Source organism: Poecilia reticulata, linkage group LG20, assembly GCF_000633615.1.
Source record: "Poecilia reticulata strain Guanapo linkage group LG20, Guppy_female_1.0+MT, whole genome shotgun sequence".
In the NCBI taxonomy this organism is placed as follows: domain Eukaryota; kingdom Metazoa; phylum Chordata; class Actinopteri; order Cyprinodontiformes; family Poeciliidae; genus Poecilia; species Poecilia reticulata.
The window spans coordinates 1,630,582-1,638,867 of record NC_024350.1 but is presented as its reverse complement, the minus strand read 5'-3'; the positions used below and the strand labels follow the sequence as shown (position 1 = coordinate 1,638,867).

Here is an 8,286-nt window from a genome sequence, read left to right as displayed (position 1 = left end):
TAGCATAAATGCCCCCAAACCAAACAATCTATACCCTAAATGACTCTAATTGGATTTTTGCTTTGTTTCTGTTTTAAACATTAATCTGAATTTGATTGCGGATGCGGCCAAGCGAGGATGATGAATTGTTTGTTTCACAATGGCTGCCACACAGCAAGGTTACAGAACTTCACTTTTGAAAAAGAACAAGTGGGTCCGATATAACTTTCAGAGGCGTTGTTTAAGGGTATTGACTCGGTATCAACATCTGCAGCAGATCAACGGTGTTGCGGACTATACGTTGCTCTGCGGTGTTGATTTCCCATAGGCGAAGAAGGACGACTTTACTTTTTTCTATATTTGATCAATAATTGCAGGTGATCTTGTAAACCTAATCAGATCTAAGTCTTCTAATACTTACACAATACTTTCCCTACAAACAGTGGATCAAGTTTATTGAATTAACAGATGGTGAGAATCTGACCAACCAGCTTACTCTAAGAAATGCTGTTTGCACATAGGAATGCAGTCATTGGCTGGGATGAGATTCTCGTGGTTTGGAAACCTTTGGTAAAAAACACAATTTCTCTGCAGTACTTACACAAAATGTTGAAGCAGAAATGAACATGATCCTCGTGCTTTTTTTAAAACAGAAAAGTAAAAATATGAAATGAACACCTGCTAAATTCTGAAGCCTTGTTGCATACAGCATCAAGTATATATTTTTTGCCATTCTTCTTGTTAGTTATTGGTTGGCTACTCAGGCTATCAGCTCTGGTGCAGTCAGAGGCTTAGAACTGTAGTTCCACCTTAAAACTTTAGTAACTTAGATTAGGATATCGGAATGTACACAAAGTTGATTGACAGCACTAAGACCCTCCTCCTAGCTCTGATTGGTTGTTACTGACTGGTGTATTTCAGACAAGAGGCAGAAGCGACACATTTAACAAATGTATATAAAAACATTTTTAATGAAAGTTACAGTATGTACTGCAGCTTTAAGTGATGGTTGTCCTTTGATTTCCATTTCATCACTTTGTCTTTTGGGGTGAGCAAACATTCAAATGTGTCTGTCTTATGAATGAGGGCAGATTTAGTAGCATTTTTATCAACCCACCATATGCAGAAACATGTGGGGGAGGGGACATGGAGTTACAAACTTAAATTTTAGGCTTTTTTAAGTTCCAAAAAAGTGTTTCCACAAAAGCTCACTGTTTAAAGTAGACTATAGAGGTTTAGCACATTGTGTTCTGTATAGTGCAGAATATAGTGAAGGGGGGACAATTTCAGTACAACCCCCCCCCCTCCCCCCCCAAAAAAAAACTACCAAGACACAATAAAAAACACTTTGATTCTTTTGGAATCTTCAGTTTACAAGAGATCATCATGTCATTTTTAAAGATATTTAAATTAGAAGGCCATATTTATTTCATGTTAAATTTATTGTTAAAATATGGAATTATTATATGTTTATATGTGAAATTGGAGCATAAAGGATTTGAATTCCTGGCCTACATCAGTTCAGTCTGATATGTTGACTTGATGGCATCCAATTGGACTTGAATTTCAAAGACCTGAGTCTTGACTTTGACTTGGGGAAAAATGACATGTGAGCATCTGTTCCCTCATTGCATTACATGACCTCATCCTCCATCCAGCTGGAGAAGACTCCATCACTCTGGGCCTTTGTTTGGCATACAATTAAAAATACTTTAAATTGTAGAATGGAGAATAAAAGTTGCTTTGAAACTAAACACTGACAACGTCAAACAATAGTGTAGAACTTAAATGGCACTTAGCTAACAGATACAGAATAAACATTAAAAGTAATATAATTTTTGCATCTCTCTTTGCAGATTAAGTTTATCAATCCCAAGTAGACTAATCAATTTACACTTTTTATCCATAAAACTAAAACTTGGAAATGTAGAATTTTATTAATTTATTATTATTATTGTTAAGGAGACGAACCTAATTTAATATAAAAATGGGATGAAAGTCGTTTTGATGTATACATTAACTGCATGTGTTTGTGTTTTAATTCATATTCTGTAGTTTATAAGAAATTGACAGTTTGGTGGATTAAATCTGAAGTATGTAATTTATAGAAAGAATTTGTTCTTTACATGTTTCAGTTATATTGAAACTGTCACCATGTTGTGACAGTACATCATGATATCGATCTCGTCCACCTCCTCCCTGAGCTACTAAGGCCATCTGAAGAAAGGCACCGAGCCCGACCAAAAAAAGCCAATCAGAGCCGGGAGGCGGGGCTTAGTGCTGCCAATCAAACTTTATGTACTCGTTACTAAATGTGCTAATAGTGGAGAAACAACATACTGACAACATACTGTTACAGGACAACAGCTTTTCCGCAACATCGGTGGCTATGCTAACTAGCCTTAGCATTCACAACATGCTATGCTAACGGTAGCGTCGCAGAAAGTAAAAGGTGGAGCAGGATGAGCGCCATCTCATACCATAGTGTCATAATGACATCTCAACAAATGTATAAAAATATACGTTGCATACTGCAGTTTTAAATGAATATGAACAGCATTGAATGGCCTCTGTCATTGCAGCTGTACTTAATGAACACAAAGCCATCACAAACCAATACGTCTTCATAGAACTGTGTCCTCCAGAGCCGGTGTTTTGATACGGGAGCACATTCAGGGTCCATCACGACGACCTGGACCTGCTTTCTCCGGGCCGTGACAGGGAATATGTTTAATGGTGACAGTGTTTTGTTTTTCCCCGTCTCCGGGGATAGATAATGGAGGAGAGCTCCCCCTCAGAGGCGAGCGGGCCAGGAGAGGCTCTGTAAACACGAGAGAATGAAGATTAATCACACACTGGAGATGGTGTTCCCACTTTAATAATCAGTATTGATTACTGTCACCTTACATCTGCGGCAACAGCTGCTGCGAGGAGGGGCCCCGTCGCCCTGGGGCTGGTCCACCTCACACTCCCACCATTAAATTGTAGTGTACTCTGTGGAGAATTACAGGTTTAGAAAGCAATGCACACCACTAAATATTCTTTAGTGTCTATCAAACGGCAAAGCTACACCGGCTCACTTCGGATTTATGGCTCCGTGATGGAAACCCAGCGTAACCTCACGAGAGCAAACGTCCCGATACATTATCTGGAGCTTTATTTCTCCTACAATTAATCTATAGTGAAGACAGTAACTGTATAAGGAGACATACATCCATGTAAAGTGTTAAGAGAAAGAAGGAATTGGGACCTGAACTGGAAATGACCCTCTTGAGCTCTGGTTTTGCCTCCATCTGTTCCTGTTCTACACATAAACGATGCTTCCTCCGCTAACGTCAACAGTAACATTTTTTTTAGAATATTTATCCACATTTTAAACCTGCCAGAAGCTCTGGTTATACGGCACCATAATCAAAGTTTAAGGGGCAGTTTTATGTATTTTCTATGCACATAGTGCCATTTTATTAACACAGCCAGTTACCTTCAGCTACTATGTATATCAAAGTAGTACTAGCAAATTCTAGCAAGGTGTCTCTAATAAAGTGGCAGGTGAGTGTATATATATTTTTGATATATATTTTATTTTATTTATTTTTTGCCTAAATCTTTTGGACATAATTCTTCAACAGCTGACATAAAAACACAAACATGTTGTGTTTTTCTTTCTCTTCTTAAGCAGAATGGGGAATACAGAATACCGACAGCTGGGGAACCTTCTAATGCTGAACAGGTTTCATAGGGTAATGAAAATTAATTGGTAGATGGAACTACACAATCCCCGGTAGGACCTCGTTCCCCTAATTGTTTGACCAATTCTTCATCTTGTAAGTGTCCCCTTCTGACCGTAGTAACCCAGGAAATCAATGTTCTATAACAACATTGATTTGATTATTCAGAAAAGCAACCCTGAGGCATCGGCTATGGGATTTCAGTTTACATGTAGGAAAAACTGGAATGAATGAAAAGCAGAAACAATAGTGGGTTTTTTTTACCCTCTAACTTTTGATAATGCTGATGCAGCTTTAACATTAGGTGTTGCAGTGCTGCTTTAAATATGGCAAACTGAACCTTTTCCTCGCCAATGATAGAGGAACGTTTGCAAATTTGTATTCTCAAAATCAGCCCCTATCCAGATGAAAACGTAATTATAGCAATAAATTAAACTGAAGAAAAGTAATTGATAAAAGGGCAAGGAATGTCTTGCTTACAAAATTAATGCATCGATATATCTGAAGTCAAGAAATACTCAAAAGAAAAAAAGGTAAAAGAAACAAAGAAAGCACAAAGCAAATGAGAAGCCAGATCAAAGTTGGAAAACAATAATGTTAAAATTATTCAAGCATTTAGGTGACACTAGAAACTTCTGTCCCAATCCTGACCGGTGCATGGGCATATAAAACATAGCAGGAGTGAATGGAAGCAGTTGAAAGTCTCACTTTACCAAGTTTTTAAACATCACATCCATTATATACTCTCTTATGCAACAAAACTCTAATTCCGTGTGTTGTTAGTTTTCTCTCAACATGTTTGTCTCCTCCCCCGGAGGAGCTGGAAGAAGTGGCTGGGGAGAGGGAAGTCTGGGCCTCCCTTCTGAAGCTGCTGCCCCCGCGACCCGACCCCGGATAAGCGGAAGAAAATGGATGGATGGATGGATGTTTGTCTCCAACATGCCACTTGAAGCTAATTTTGCACATGAGGTGGAAATACTGACATAAAATCTTTGTGAACACTCTTGGATTTTGTGGATTTCGTGGACTGAAACCCACAGATGCATACAATCTATATTCCCAAGGCTTTGTAACAGACATGCGAACTCTTCACGTAAATAACAAGGTTCTGGTGACTGGCAGAGGAAGTTCATGTAATAACATACATGCAGGCTACGCTTCTGTCTTAGCATGCAGATAACAACTACTTTAGCTAAATGAGTTTTGCTAGTTTGGCAGTAAGTACTGCAGTAAATATCAAAGATATTTAAGTATTACACAGTCGTGGGTAGAGTGATCCAAAATTGCCATAGATACATATAATGTATTTATATTTTTTATAAGTTAGGAACAAGGTGAGAACTAGTTCTAAGCTCATGGCTTATTTATTGTTGTCAAAACTCCATAGCAACTGCCTGCCAAAATGGCTGCCAGTTACAAAGTTTAAGTGTGATTAAGTGTGATGTCACATGAGAACAATGCATTCTCCTCTCTTCTGTTTTATTGTACTAGCAGATGTTTTATGCTTACAACGGACACACGGATAACTTGCAAAAACTACTAAAAATAACTACAGATGTAAAAGAAAAAAAAATTACAGTTTTACATTCCCAAGTTACCACATAAACATTTTACATGTTCATGTAGGAAGGATTATCACATTATTTGTTTAGTAGACGTACAAACCAACAGAGCTACTGGATATTTTCGGTACAACGCTCTACGTCATGTACCTGTACGTCCATAAAGCAACATAACATGGTGCTGACCTTCACAGAGCTGTCCATCATGCAGTCGTAGTACGAACTGTGTTCGTCCCTCAGTCCTGAAGTTCCAATTGGCACATCATGGTGGAAATACCTCCAAGTGTTACTTCTGTGCTTTGTATCGGTACGTTTTAAAAATGAATCCTCTGCTTTGGAAATGAAAAGAAAACGGTGACCTACAAAAACAATTGAGTTTTTCTTTTTCTTCTGTATTAATCCACAATCCTTCTCAAGTTTTGCCCTTATTTATTATTTTCTCTTACTCCTCCAGGCAGCACACTGCGACGTGGGAACGCTGTCCAGCTCTGCTTCAGACGGGTAAACAAATCAAATATTAATGATCTCTTGTAAACTGAAGAATTTACTGCAGCAACACCCAAACAATATTTTTTCCAGGGTTACAGTGATGATGGTGCAGAGAGCAAATGAATGAAAAAAAAGAAAAGAAAAAGAAAACAGCTTCAGTTATAGGTGAACTTTGACCTGGGGCTGAGGCGCGCTGTCCTGCAGGGGATTTCCACGGACAGGGGTTTTTCTGCTGGTGATGAGAACAGAACAGCAGCAGGGTTTCTCCGAATGAGAACACAGACCAGCGTGACCCCGGGGTGACCTTTCTCCATCTCCAGAGCCCAGGGCTGGGGGGGCTGGTTGGGGGGCTGCTAGATTGAAAACCGATGGGGAGCGCTTGATTGACGTCTCCACTGTGCCGATCTGACCGAGCACAACACGGGAGAAAAGGTTACACACGGGTGTAGGAATACGATAATAACAAGAATTACTTAACAGACAAACGACCGCTTTGGAATCAGCAAAAACTGAAACAAGCAAACTTTCCAGATTGCGCCCAAAAGCGTCGGACCCTGCTAGTTGGGAAAGCTGCACTCCGAGTGTTGTACCGAAGCGACCGCACAATCGGGCTGTCATGTTCAAGCGCGAGAGCAAAATGCTTGAACAGGGCCCATTACAGCGATTCAAAGAGCTACACCTCGAAGATAATTACGTGGCAAAAACAACAGATCAATGAAAAGGGCTTCTTTCGAAATCGCCTGTAAAGCAGAGTTCGTTCACACCGGTTCTTTTTTTCACAAAACATCAACAGGACAGAGAGGCGAGGCCGGAGATGCCATGATTGTTGGTTTTGTGCGAACTGCAGGGATGTTGAACTCTTTTCCTTCTTACTGAGTGTGTGTTGTTGTTAGACTTGGAGGACGCTGCAGACGCATTTTCAGCTGAGTGCATTAGAGGATGAATGTGCAAAGACCCTGAGATATACCTCCTTCCTGCTGAGCACATGATTACATTATTAAAACTCGCTCTGAATTATTCCCAGTGATTTCCCGTTAGCGCGGGCGGGGGGAGAGAAGTTATAAGAGAAACAAATAACATAAAAATAAAGGCAACTTGCAGCTTCATAACCACGCAGCCTGAGTAATGGCTCTGGAAGCTGGAAAGTGTTCTCTGTGAACATGAAAACCCAGCAAGTCAAGGCTCTAAAATCACGAGGAATGATAAAAGGGCGGAAAGTTTAGAAAGGATCTGCACTTTCTGCTTTGTTGTTTTTACCCCTCTCTTGTTTCCCATAAATCTTTATTTTTAAGGTGGAGAAAAATCAGTGCAAACATCCTTTGTAGCTTCTATTGTTTGATACATTTTTAAAGGGGAAGTAAAATGCGTTTTTCAAAAAGCATATTATTCCTGTTCAATAGGTTCTCTACGATCACAACAGGTGGAGACATTATCCTAGTCTTTTATAGAACAATCAGTTAACTGCAGTTGTGGGAAAAAAATGCTACATATATCACATACGACTTATGTTATAAAACTGAGCTTCATCCTCAAACGCGGAGCTTAGCTGTTGAAGGCGGAGCTTAGCTGTTGAAGGCTGTGCCTGGTCCACCCATTCGTTTTGCACAGCTGAATGGTTGCCATGGGAGATTAAAAGATTTCTCAAACATGCATAAAATAATCAAGACAACAGTCCAGGTATGTTGTTGATGAGAGAACATTATAACATGATGTAAAGCTCAAAAAAGTCAATGTCACATCATACTGCTCCTTTAAATGGACTCACTGTTAGAAGAAAAAATGTTCCGTCCTTCTTATTCCTATTTGCACCATGATGATGGGATGCATTGATTGACCAGTTTGGTGTTATTTATGTAGGAAATGATTCTGTAATTTTTAGGTCAGCTGTGACAGTGTTGGATTATTTTTTCAAGAACTTCTAGCTTTGAAAAGCTTGGATGTGTGTGAGGAGGAGGAGGATGAAGAGGAGGAGGATGAAGGAGGAGGACAGGAGCGAGAGCCGAGGGTGTAAACGTCTGTCTTTCCCCTATGCTTATCTGTGCTCATAATCATCCTTGTGTGTATGTATGAAAATGTGCTCCTGAAGTGTCAGAGACATCTATCAGCATGTCTAATGGAGACCCCGGTCAATGAAAAATGCATCAGCTGATTCAGATGCGTGGCGGCGAAACAACTCGTCGAATTATTTATGGCCGGAGCGGCGTGGAGAAGAGGAAGCCGAAGCAGGCACTGTAATTCGTTTTGAGCGTTTCCAGTGACCCGTCGCGGCCGTGCGACAGAGAAATGAGAAGCGGCTCTGGTTCTAACCAGGCGTAACTCACCTAACTGAGCCGGAGGGCCAAACAATCGCGGCGGTAGGTGAAGAAAACAACGAATAGATCAATTTGCGTGTTATTTTTAAACATGGCAATCTTAGTAGAATGCTTCAAAGAGGCAGTGTTGTGTGTTTTACTGTAACACATAGTGCCATTTTACAGCACAATCAAGTAAGTGTGTTAACTTCAGGTGTCAGAAAAATGCTTATTATA

The 8,286-nt window shown here is 40.0% G+C and overlaps 1 long non-coding RNA gene across 1 annotated transcript in view; it reads right to left on the bottom strand.

Moving 5' to 3' along the window:
* Window positions 1–1,983: 1,983 nt before the first annotated feature.
* The window catches only part of LOC103482242 (uncharacterized), an 11,666-nt gene continuing 5,363 nt past the window's right edge, over window positions 1,984–8,286 (bottom strand). The window contains exons 2-3 of the long non-coding RNA XR_536423.2: window positions 2,887–2,973; window positions 1,984–2,800 (exon numbers count right to left, since the gene is read on the bottom strand). This is a non-coding gene — a long non-coding RNA (uncharacterized LOC103482242). The remainder of the gene's footprint in view (window positions 2,801–2,886; window positions 2,974–8,286) is intronic.